Genomic DNA, 12,794 nt, shown 5'->3' on the forward strand with positions numbered 1-12,794 from the left:
ACAAGTTCCTGTCCTCAATGGACTTCTTGATTTAAGAAATATTTGGTTGATATTAAAAGATTTGCTTTATAATGCTTTATAATATACTGTGTCAAGCACTTCATGTGTATCATATAATCCCTTCAACAGTACTGTGAAGCAGGTATTTTAACCCCATCTGAAAAAAAGGAAGCTATAATTCAAATAAATAAAACTACCTTCCAAAACTGAGTTTCAAATGCAAGTTGACTTAATCTAAAATCCATGTTCTTAATTCTTTGCTATTATGTCCCCAGTTATTTTTAAATTAGTGGAAATAACATGCTGAGAATATAGTCATACAAAATCCACATGACTACTGAAAATTTATTTCATGTCATTAATAAATGCTACAGAATAGCGTTCTTTCAGCTTTAGTAATTTAGGTGACTATTTCATCATGTACTAATTTTGTTTTGGTAGATCCTTTTCATCTTGTTCTTCTGTGAAAATTGGAGTTACCTTTTGAAAATGTTCTTGGTTTCTGGACTATGAGTTTAAGAGTGGCAATATATAAAGATGAATGACCCATACATTTTTAGGATTAAACTTTGAAGAGGGTTGGAGATTTTTTCTAAAGTTTTAGAGCCATAGGAAGGAGAGATTTTATCAAGCATCTCACAGTTAAACCTCTAAAAACCTTTTATCAATGTCTGCATCCTTTTCCTAAACTTCACAGTGGCATTTACCATCGCAGCAGCATCATCTTTTCTCTGTCTTATGCCTCCAGACTGCTCTTGAGCCATTCTGCATCCTCGGGTCCCTTTTCAGTCTTTATGTCCTCCTTCCAATATTTGCATGCTACCCAATAAAACAAAGTCTAGACGATGAGTTTTCAGCAAAGCTGTGTCTGTGGAGGCAGTCTCATGTGCTTCTGGCTTGTTTCATTTTAATACCTTATCATTTTTCCAATATTTTTTCCGGTCAAGTTTTATGTTTTTTAAGATGGCTTAAGATGGCTTAGGAATTATGCTTCCCTGGTGGCTCAGATGGTAAAGCGTCTGCCTGCAATGCGGGAGACCCAGGTTCGATTCCTGGGTTGGGAAGATCCCCTGGTGAAGGAAATGGCAATCCACTCCAGCACTCTTGCCTGGAAAATCCCATGGACAGAGGAGCCTGGTCCATGGTATCACAAAGAGTCAGACACAACTGAGCGACTTCACTTTCACTTTCACTTAGGAATCATATCCCTTAGTTTAAAAATACCTTTTTTTTTTTTTAATTTTTGCAGAAGAGTTTAGAAAAAAAGAAAGAATACAAGGGAGAAAATTAAAATATCTAGCAATCACACACTCAATGTTATCCAAGATTGAAATTAAAAAGTATATTTCAGCCATATTTCCAAATGATTAAATAATAACCTGCTAAAATTCAAGGTTTTAATGATAGAATCATTATTCAAAAATATATTTATGATGCTTTTGAGATATTAAGTAAACTTTTTAAACTAAAGTTTCAACTGTATTTTTTGAATTATTAGCTATAGAACCTTTAGGTTATAGAGAGCCACTTCAAAGAAAAGATTAATGTTTTGTGTGGAAAAAGGTACTGAGCACATTTTAACAATAAATTGTATAATTGACCACCAGAATATTTCTTTATTTTCTTTGTATTTAAATTTCCTTCAAAAACAGTAAAAAAAAAAAATGTATCTGAACTTTGTATCTTTAAGATGAAAGTCACTTTTCAAAGCATTGCTTCTGTTGAGTACTTGTGTGTTTGGGGAAACTATAATTTTCGAAACTCACCCTAAATACTACATTCTGTGATCTATTAACCAAACATATCATTTCTGTCAAGATATTTACTTCATTCACATTCTTTTGTCTTTATCTTGTGGAGACATCCTGTCTGATGGATTAAAAAAAAAAAATGAAACAATGAGGCTGTTGACATTGTCAGAATCATTACTTTTTTTTTTTTTTTGCTCTTGCTTTTCTTAGTGATCTTTATCTCTTTTCTTGAAACTTCTTCATGTATCTTGATTAACTTAAAGTGAGACCTCAGTTGACATATATATATAGGTTTTACCATTAATGAGGGAAGGACAAATCCCCAACTTTACTTGATGTTTCCCATCTTTTAGTTTCAGTTCTAACTATTCCTTTTTTTTTTTTTAATATAAATTTATTAATTTTAATTGGAGGCTAATTACAATATTGTATTGGTTTTGCCATACATAGACATGAATCTGCCACGGGTGTACTCATGTTCCCCATCCTGAACCCCCTCCCACCTCCCTCCCCATACCCTCCCTCTGGGTCCTTCCCAGAGGTCCCTCCCTCCCAGTGCACCAGCCCCGAGCATCCTGTATCATGCATTGAACCTGGACTGGCGATCTGTTTCACATATGATAATCTACATGTTTCAATGCCATTCTCCCAAATCACCCCACCCTCGCCCTCTCCCACAGAGTCCAAAAGACTGTTCTATACATCTGTGTCTCTTTTGCTGACTCATTGGAAAAGACTCTGATGCTGGGAGGGATTAGGGGCAGGAGGAGAAGGGGACAACAGAGGATGAGATGGCTGGATGGCATCACCGACTCAATGGACGTGAGTTTGAGTGAACTCTGGGAGTTGGTGATGGACAGGGAGGCCTGGCGTGCCGTGATTCATGGGGTTACAAAGAGTTGGACATGACTGAGCGACTGAACTGAACTTATACAGGGTTATCATTACCATCTTTCTAAATTCCATATATATGCGTTAATATACTGTATTGGTGTTTTTCTTTCTGGCTTACTTCACTCTGTATAGTAGGCTTCAGTTTCATCCACCTCATTGGAAATGATTCAAAGGTATTCTTTTTAATGGTTGAGTAATACTCCATTGTGTGTATGCACCACAGCTTATACATTCTTAAACTAAAGGTTTACATTTTCTTCTCCATGTATTTTCAGCTTAGTATGCTATGATTCTTCTATGTGGAGTTACTAATTTCATATTAACCCATAGTGCATACAGCAATGTTTTGTAGCATAATTATAAACAATCAAAATTATTACTTTGAAAAGAGTATTTTGTTGAGAGCACCCATTCTTAAATCAGAGCCCCCACAACCTTAAGTGAATAAAGAGGGCTGTGGAATCCTTTGTGCTTTTCCCCTTTGTTTCATTTCTTGGTATTTTTGTAAAAATGAAGCAGCATTTGAGGACCATGTGGTCTTGAATAAATATGCTTTCTTATTCATCTGTAACTTTGTTTGACAGATTTTTTTCTTTTTTTTTTATGTTCAGTTGTACATTTAAGCTGCTGCATGGCTAAGTAGTATTGGTCAACAGTTACATGATTTTGTGACATGCCAGTGAGCTGATACTTTGGATTCTATGCTCTTCCAGCCCACTTCTGGTGCTGCTTTTATTTCCCTGCCAAAGTGTAATTTGCTTTGACTTGTCACTTTTAAGTCATTTTACAATTGCAGCAATTTGAAAATTGCCAAACTTGAAATGATTATGTTTTAAGACTTATACTCAGGGTATTGTTTTTCAAAGAGCAAGATATATTTCTGTCTGATGTTTGACTGGTGCTAAATATTCTTCACAATTTTGTGTAGGAGGGAAGAATGGGAATTCACTCATATTGTGCATTTGCTGTCCTACTTGGAGGCCAGGAATTGTAATAATGCTTTGACAAAGTAACTTCTATTATATGACAATATATTTTGTTGAAAAGAGTTGATAGGATCCTATCATGTTGAAGGAAATACATTGCCTTATTTTTAACTTTCCAGGTAATTCGATGTAACTCATTCCTTATTTTTAATGATCACAAGCTGCAATAACTACTCCTTGTCAAATGTCACATGATACATTTTAGAAGTGGTATTGCTGAATTACAGATCTACTAGACAATTTCTGCAATTCCATGATTATTATCTGTCTGAAAATGTAGCACATTATATGAGAAAAAGATTAGTATGTCTGAACACTTTCTACAGTTGACATTTACAAACTGATTTTTTTACTCAAAATTTAGGAATGAGAGTGGAGTATGATGCTGGTTTTAGGTTCTGCTAGTTATCTAGATAGTAGGAAAATTCTTTCATATATATTTTATAATTATGATAAAGTAAAATCTTAGTAAAACTTCATGTAATTTTAAGGCAGCACAGTTAATCCACAAATATATATGGAGGGGGAGATCTACATCATCTCTTTCCTTCATAGGACACATCATCATTTTTAATACCCTACCATATTATTTGTCCTATAACTAAGCCTTTAAAATGGATATTGTCATCCTCATTTTACAGATTGGAAAACTGAGTCTGGAATTAAAATAAATGAGCCTGTCAAAGCTCTCATGGGTAGTAAATGAAGAGTCTCTTCTGAGTCCACATACAGTGTTCATTTGTCTTTATTATAGCTGCTCCTGGGCTTCCCAGGTAAACAATTTTTACAATGGTAAAAAATCTGCCTGCCAGTGCAGGAGGCACAGGAGACAGGACTTCATTCCCTGGGTTGGGAAGATCCCCTTGAGGAGAAAAGGGCAACCTGCTTGCTCCACTATTCTTGCCTGAAAAGTCCATGGATAGAGGAGCCTGGCGGGTCCCAAAAAGTCAGACATGACTGATCGACTGAGCATGCATACGTAGCTGCTCTACATTGTATTAATGCATTGCAGATCATACTGTTACGCCAGCATTAGAATTGATAAAAGTACAGTATGATAAAACAGCACTATAGAGAATAGACACTATGGGGAGTAGTAGTTTTGGTGTAAATACTGTTGAATCAAGTCACCTTGGAGCTATTGTCAGTGCCCCTAGCTTTGTGGTCCCCACTGTGTCATTCATCAGAAGGCTGACTCCATTTGTGATTAGTGGGTGCAGAATGAAATGATTTCCTGTTTATCTTCTACTCCCTCACTCTCAAGATTTGTTCCATTGTCTCAGATGGTTGTGACAGTTTTCCTGCCTCCTCCTAGCTCTCTCTGCTGCAGCTGTTCTGTTCTGATATGGATAATCTCCTGGGTTCATTTATGCTGTAAGAAGCAATGCTATTCAGTGCACACAACCAAGTCCTTCTCAGGGGGCATGGGTTCCTGAGTCCTAGGCCTGAGTCTGCCTCTGCTGCTGCTGCTTCTAAGTCGCTTCAGTCGTGTCCGACTCTGTGTAACGCTATGGACTGTAGCCCACCAGGTTCTTCTGCCCATGGGATTCTCCAGGCAAGAATACTGGAGTGGGTTGCTGTGCCCTCCGGTCACCTGTTATTTCAGGCCTCAGTTGAGAACGGACATACTTCAGTCTAAAAAGCACAGGGTTATTTTTGAGAAACACATGCAAGAATCCGGAAAATTATAAAACAGAATAATTTTAGCAAAGTCATCTAGTGTCTCTGAACCTCGTTGCTGAAATTTCTGAAAATTTGAACATGATGTTTGTGGGCGATATATGTTTATTTTCTATCACTCTTTTCAGAATCTTAAATTGTATACTCAACTCACCGTGGCATGGACACTTTTTGTTGGTTTTCTGAACGTGCATTGCTTATTTTTCGTTGGTTCCTTCACCATCATTTCCTTTGTTTCTTATTGAACCTTTCCTTATGTGCCCCCAGAAGATGGCTGGGGACACTGTGATGAATGGCAGAGCCTGGCTAAGTTGGAGGGTTGGGAGGGCTGCTGTAATAAATGCCATGGTGAAGGTACTGGGTGCTTTATGGGAGTAGGGACAGACAGCTTCTGACCCAGCTTGGAAGACTGGGTAAAATTTCCCACAAAGGTGAATCGAGTAAAACTAACTTCCTTAACAGGGCCCCCAGACCACAGCACAATCTGCTTCACCGTGACTTTTCTGAGTCTATTCTTTCTGTCACCCAGGCATGCCTGGCTTCAGCCTCATGGGTCCCCTTGCCAGCCACAAGCTCTCCAGGCCCATTCCCACCACAGGGATTTTCCCGGCTCTTTTCTCTGCCTGAATCTTCTTCCCAGAGGTCCACGGGGCTCATTTCCTTGCCTCCCTCACATTTTGGATTAAATGCTGTTTAACCAATAAGGTCTTCCCTGCCTTCCCTACTTAAAAGGACACTTCTGCTAACCCTGCTCTGGTGTCCTTTGTAGGAATTTGTAACCTCAAGTATACTGTATAAAATATTCATTAATTTTAAAAACTGTCTCTCTCCACTGTAATGGGGCTTCCCTGATGGCTCAGTGGGTAAAGAAACTGCCTGCGATGCAGGAGACATAGGAGATGTGGGTTCAATCCCTAAGTCAGGAAGATCCCTAAGAGAGGAAATGGCAACCTACTCCAGTATTCTTGCCTGGAGAATCCCATGGACAGAGGAGCCTGGCGGGCTACAGTCCATGGGGTCTCAAAGAGTCAGACATGAGTGGAGTAACTCAGCATGCATGCACGCACTGGAATACGTGTTCTATGTGGGCTGGGGTTTCCCCTGCCTGTTCTGTTAAGTGTAATGAATTTTGAGCTCTCGGAATAGGGCCCTGTAAGGATTACCAGTGCATGAGCCAAGCACTGTATGGAAACTTTCCATGCATTATCTCATTTGATCCTTACAAATAAGCTCTGTGAGGTCCAATTAGCTCCTCCCTATTACAGCAGATGGCACCCCACTCCAGTACTCTTGCTTGGAAAATCCCATGGACGGAGGAGTCTGGTGGGCTGCAGTCCATGGGGTCGCACAGAGTCGGACACGACTGAAGTGACTTACCAGCAGTAGCAGCAGCATTACAGCAGAAACTGCAGCTTCAAGAGCATATAGCCACTTCCTCAGGCCTCTGGTAACAAGTGGTCCAAGCAGATTTTGAATCTCAGTAAATGCTGCTGGAGTCTACATGCTGATTCTTTATCCTTAAATCTATACAGGAAACAGAATATCATGGTTTGGGGGCACTGGGAATCATTTCTGGTGATGGGGGTGTGATGACTGTAGGTGGAGCGTGTCAGAAATTGAGGCGGTGAGGCTGGCAGGAGGCCATGATAAAGGCCCTCTGTTGGCTTTGTGATGCAGTTCATTTTTTATACACGACAGCTATGGAAGGATGCGAAGCAGGGGGTGATGTGATCACACTTGGGTTCAGGAAGATCACTCCAGCTAAAGGATGAATAAATTGAAAGAAATCAGTGTTGTGTTTGGGAAGCCAGTTAGGAGGTTATCAGAGTAGTCCAGGCAAAAAAAAAAAAAAATTGACAAAGAGCTTAACCAGGTGAATGCCAGGGGAAATGGGAGAGGGAGGGTGAATTCAAAAGACTTTTAAGGCAAAATGGACTGAATTGTAGTGAAAGTAGGTATGGAGAGCATGTGAAAAAGAGTCTTGGGAGACACATTTCTAGGAAGGATGGGTAATGAAAAATTCTGTTTTCTTACTCTATCGACTCTTTTCTACTTTTCTCTATATTAAAAATGTACTGTTGTTGTTGTTCAGCCCCTAAGTTATATCTGACTCTCTGTGACCCCATGGACTGTAGCCTGCCAGCTCCTCTGTCAATGGAATTTTCCAAGCAAGAATACTGGAGTGGGTTGCCATATCCTATTCCAGGGTTATATAATATTAAATATTATATATATATATATATATATATATGAATTCCACTAAGAAACCATGTTGTGTGATTTTTAAATGAGAATTTTGTCAATTAAAAAAAAAAACTATGAGTTTTTTTTTTTTTTTTTTTTTTTAATGTGCTAACAATTAGGGATGTATCACCCTTGCACATTCATCGGCAGGACTTGTTTCATGAGGAGGAGCCAGAGATACTGGCTCTGTGAATGCTTGTCAGGAAATCACAAATGCTCCCGGGAGAGCCCTTTGAGTATGGCAAAAAATAAACAATAAATGTAGTTTATTCACTAGTAATACAAAAGGGGGCGGCAGAGGATGAGATGGTTAGATAGCATCACTTACACAATGGACACGAATTTGAGCAAACTCCAGGAGAACGGGAAGGACAAGGGAGGCTGGCGTGCTGTAGTCCACGGAGTTGTGAAGAGTCAGATATGACTTAGTGATTGAACAACAATAGAATTATCACTAAATTATTATGCAATTTAGTAACAATCCTTCCCCTCCATCCCCATCCACTAACAGCTCACCCTCCAAAACGTTGCTTCCCTAGCTCTGACTGGAAAAGTAAGTTCCCTGAATATGAAGATGGACTGCTGCTGATTATAGCCAATGCAGTGGCCTGCTGTTAGCAGTTCTTTCATTATGCCTGGCAGAGTTATCCACAGTCTCTTTATTATTTCATCTTTTGTGCTATAGAAGAATGTTTCAAAGTTCAGTGCTTCACGATTTTTTGTTAATTTGTTAAGCTTGTTTATATAATAGATGTGAATGTTAATAGAACTTCTTTTTAGAGAATGAGAGGATTAAGGATAAGCCCCTCGGATCTTCATCGCCTCATCTCTAAACCAGGGAGAATAGCTCCCATGTAGGTGTGGTGTGTAGGAAACACATGAGATAATGTCTGTAGAGTTTCTTGGAACAGAGAGCAATAAAATTGCAAGTGTTCACCAAATGGAAACTAGGAGTAAGAGGATTAGTATTATCATTAAAATGATTATTGTTTTACTTATCCATGTAATTTTACCTAGAAAAACCTTCTGGTGTTTACCTGCAAAGCTGGCTGTCTTGATTGTCTTTATTAAGAAGTAAAAGTTTAAGTTGGAGAAAATAGTTTTATTTGGTAAAGTAAGCTATGATTAGAAGAAATTGCTTTATTTAATTTTTACAATTAAAACCCAATATCTATCTTGCAACAAATTACCGGGTCATATAGGGGTTCCCAGGCGCTGCAGTGGTTAAGAATACACCTACTAATACAGGAGACCTGGGTTCGATTCCTAGGTCAGGAAGATCCCCTGGAGTAGGAAATGGCAACCCACTCCACTATTCTTGCCTGGGAAATCCTATGGACAGAGGAGTCTGGTGGGCTGCAGTCCAAGGGGTGCAAAGAGTTGGACATTACTGAGCATGCATGCATGCACAGTAGGTCATATGACCCTAATTTGTTTGTTTACATACAATTGAGCACAACCTGACACTCAAATTACCAGAAAATTCAAATTTGTTATGAGAAAGTCATGAAAGATGAGATTGTGACCTGTTCGTGTGTTCATTGTGATGGCTGTCATTTTAATTTCTATTTTAAAGAAATCCAACCAGTTTTGGCAGAGCATGGGTTATACAGATCACTGTGGTCCTCATGATTCCCTGAGTTTTTATGCTTATCAAGTTCACGCATACACTTCATCTGCTGCCCTCCATTTGAAAGAGTGGCGCCAGGTCTAGTGAAGAAAAAGGTCTTAGTAGTCAGCATGTTGTTGATATTCCTATTAGCTATTTATCTGGGTTTTGTCTAAAGGTAACAATCTGCTTATGGTGAACCTCATGGAATTGCTGATACTAAATTGTTTGGGGGCTTGCCTCATAGCTCAGTTGGTAAAGAATCCGCCTATGTTGGGCTTCCCTGGTGGCTCAGATGGTAAAGAATCTGCCTGCAATGCACAAGACCTGGGTTTGATCCCTGGATCAGGAAGATCCCCTGGAGAAGGACATGGCAACCCACTCCAGTATTCTTGCCTGGAGAATCCCATGGATGGAGGAGCCTGGTAGGCCATAGTCCACGGTGTGGCAAAGAATCAGACAAAACTGGATGTTTACAATAAGCCTAATGTCCTTTTCTTTCTTTGTAGCCTTTATGAAGTTTTTGTTTCTTTACTAAGGGTTCGCCTCCAATCTTCCATCGTTCTGTGAAACTACCAACCTATAAAACTGAAAACTACCAACCTATAAAAGTTGTTAATATAGTACATGTAACTGTAGTTTTGAGAGCCATCTTCACATTTAAATTAGAAAGGATCTTTCTTGGGCAGGGGCGGGAAAGGGGTGGTGGATATTCCTATCTGTCTTAAGATTTAAAATTCTGTTGGCATCAAGCACAGATTCTGAGCTCATGATTTCTCTCTGAAAGCAAAATTGCCCTGAAAAGCCTGTCATCTCTTGGGACATGCTCATAAGTGTGTTGAACACAGGTCACTGTGAAACAAATGGAAACAAAGAGGTGGCATTTCTTTGCTTCTTTTCCCAGATGTGCAGACCTTGTAAAAATGTGTCCTTCTCATCCCTGAAATCACGCAACTGTAGCATTTTTACCATCACAACAGTTTAGAACTGTTGAGAGCTCAGTTTGTTTTCTCCAAACCCTTCATGTTACCCATGAGGAAGTGGAGACGTGGGCAGGATGCAGTGACTTGGAGCTTTGACCTGGAGGCAGTCGCTCAGTCATCATGATGGAACGACACCGTCATCCTGCCTGGAGCTCTGTAGGCTGTTGCTCTGCGGGATTGCAGCAGAGACTTCTAGTTTACACCGTGTGTTTTCAAGCTGTGTTTTAAAGGAATGTGATTGGAAACTCACTGCAGCTGCTCAGGGTAATCTGTCCCTTGGACCATTTAAACCATGACATTTCCACTTCCCAGAGAATATTTCCCTTCATTCTAAAGTTTAAGAAGGCCCTTTCCTTCTTAAAGATAAGTCTAGTGGTTACGACTCCATGCTTCCCCTGCAGAGGGCACAGGTTCCATGCCTGGTCCTGTGGCATGCCTGCATGCTATACAGTGCAGCCAAAAACTCCAACCAAAGAAGCAAGTTTAAGAAGATATGCATTCCTTTTCTCTTTGAGCACTTTATAAAGTGCAGTCTTATAGAAAAGAGATGAGGAATACTGATTATTGGCAAAATACCATGTAAATGCAAAGGCAGTCTGCAATAATTAGGAGTCATTGAGTTAGCTTGTCTACAAACCATTAAAAAATAAATACAGGTTTGGGAAATAATTGTCTTTATACTGGATTATGAATATTCTACTGATGATTTTACCATGGATTTTAAAATCCAGGTTTAAATATATGACTTAGGAGAAAGTACAGATTAGCTGCAAATGAAACTTGTTCATTTTCTGCCGCTGTTTGACACGGAGTTTGTGCAGTGCTGAGAATACTTCAGGTTGTTTTGGTGAAATTTTTAACATCTTGTTGGAGTTTACATTCTGACACCGAAGCTTCATATTCTGGTTAATGCACTGCATTTAAGAGAGAGTTTAAAAGTCTGGAGTCTCCACTATGTGTCTGTGAATTTCTAAGTGATGTGTAGAGAAGGGTAAGTAAGATATGTTAGAAACTAGAAGCGGGTGAGATAAGCCATAAGAATGTGACTGGTAGCAGTGCAAACTGAACCTTAAGAAAAAGGTGAATTTATAAATCAATGCACGATTGACCGACAAATAAATAGTGTGGAAAATGTGGTTTAAATTACGTTGTGAGGACACATATTCTAATCCAAGAAAATTAATAATTATCTGTATTCAATTATTACATTTTCCACATGTTTCATTTGTGCATTCTAATTCCCTCTCCCTTTCTTTTCCTTGTCATTCATACGTGTTTATTTCAGTGATATGTGTTTTGTTGTTTTCCTTAATCCCATTCTGAACAGCAGAATACGTGCCAGTGTATTTAGCTTCTTGGTCTGTGTGTTGCTTTTCTATCCAAAGTTAAGGTCCCTTAGATTACCTGCAACTGAATCTTTGAACACCTGCAAGGTACCAGGAACTGGGCCCAGGTCAGTGTCTTCTCATACCTTTCACCTTCTGTTTATTGTGAAACGTGTCTGGATTCACATTGCACTGAGTTTGTTGACCTTTATAATTGTAGCAAAAGAACTAAGAAATTAAAGGACTCTCATTTATTTTCCTCCACGTTTATTCAGTGTCCTCATGTACATTCAAATGGAATCCTTTGATTTTGAATGCCTTCACTATCTACACATGCTCACATTTTATGAGTGTACCCAGATGTTGGGGGGATAATGTGCAAATAGCCCTGAGTAAATTGTGTTCAGATCAGCTATGGAATATTGTGTGTTAGGGCGCGCGGGCAGTCCTCGGCACCTGGCCCTGTCTCTGTCATCCTACTTCCATCTGTTGCTTGCTAGTAAATATTATCACCAGCCCAGCAGAAGTGTCCTGGGCTTCACACAGGGAGAATAACTTTCACAGAAAGATCTACTTGTCTCATAAGAGAATGTGAGGTTGCCATACATTAAGCCAACGTGCTACCACTGCGTGTCTTCCCCCTGAAAATCAGAGAGAGTTCGGATGCTACATGACTCTGTGCTGTGATTCAATGTCTGGAAGCTACAGAGAGGCCACTGTGCTGCTCCCAGGTGCCCGGGGGGAGAGTAAGCAGTGCGTTTACCTGCACAGAAGGACGGCAAGCTGTTGCAGTCATTTCTATGGAGACAGCTTGTCTGTTTCCTGCTATATGGTGATAATTACTTCAAAAGGTGGCTAGGGGGAGGCTGCTGAGAAAAAGTAACCCTTTCCTGACGGGTCAGGAGATTCTTCTATCAGGTAATTAGTAAACTTGCAGGTAGCTGGCAAGATCTTCCTTTCTGAGGTGTGTAAGCCAGTTTTGTTTTTCTTTTTTTTTTTAAAGAAATCACGCAAAAACTCTTGTAACATGTATTCTGGAATGGTCAGTGGTGACAAATGACTCTATAATTAAGATAACTGTGTAGTAACAAAAAGCGTTGGCTTGTACAAAGAAGTGAGTCTTTATACTTTCTGTTGCATTTCTTCTCCCTTTCTGAACTTACCTTGATGGAAATGGAAAAAGAATGGTTTGTTTACTCAAGAGGCAAGATCACTGAGAGAGTCCTTTAACAAGAACACAGTGGAGGTGCTGTGGAATAGCTATCAGGTACAAGGTCAGGTTTGCTAAGGAAATCACACCAACACTATATGATATCACTTGT

General features: G+C 39.5%; 1 protein-coding gene and 1 non-coding gene across 2 annotated transcripts in view; both read left to right on the plus strand.

Moving 5' to 3' along the window:
- The window catches only part of CTNND2 (catenin delta 2), a 1,090,646-nt gene that overhangs the window by 249,015 nt on the left and 828,837 nt on the right, over positions 1-12,794 (plus strand).
- On the plus strand, positions 993-1,064 carry TRNAC-GCA (transfer RNA cysteine (anticodon GCA)). The gene has a single exon. It is a non-coding gene; the product is annotated as a tRNA-Cys (tRNA).

Source organism: Bos mutus, chromosome 20, assembly GCF_027580195.1.
Source record: "Bos mutus isolate GX-2022 chromosome 20, NWIPB_WYAK_1.1, whole genome shotgun sequence".
NCBI lineage: Eukaryota > Metazoa > Chordata > Mammalia > Artiodactyla > Bovidae > Bos > Bos mutus.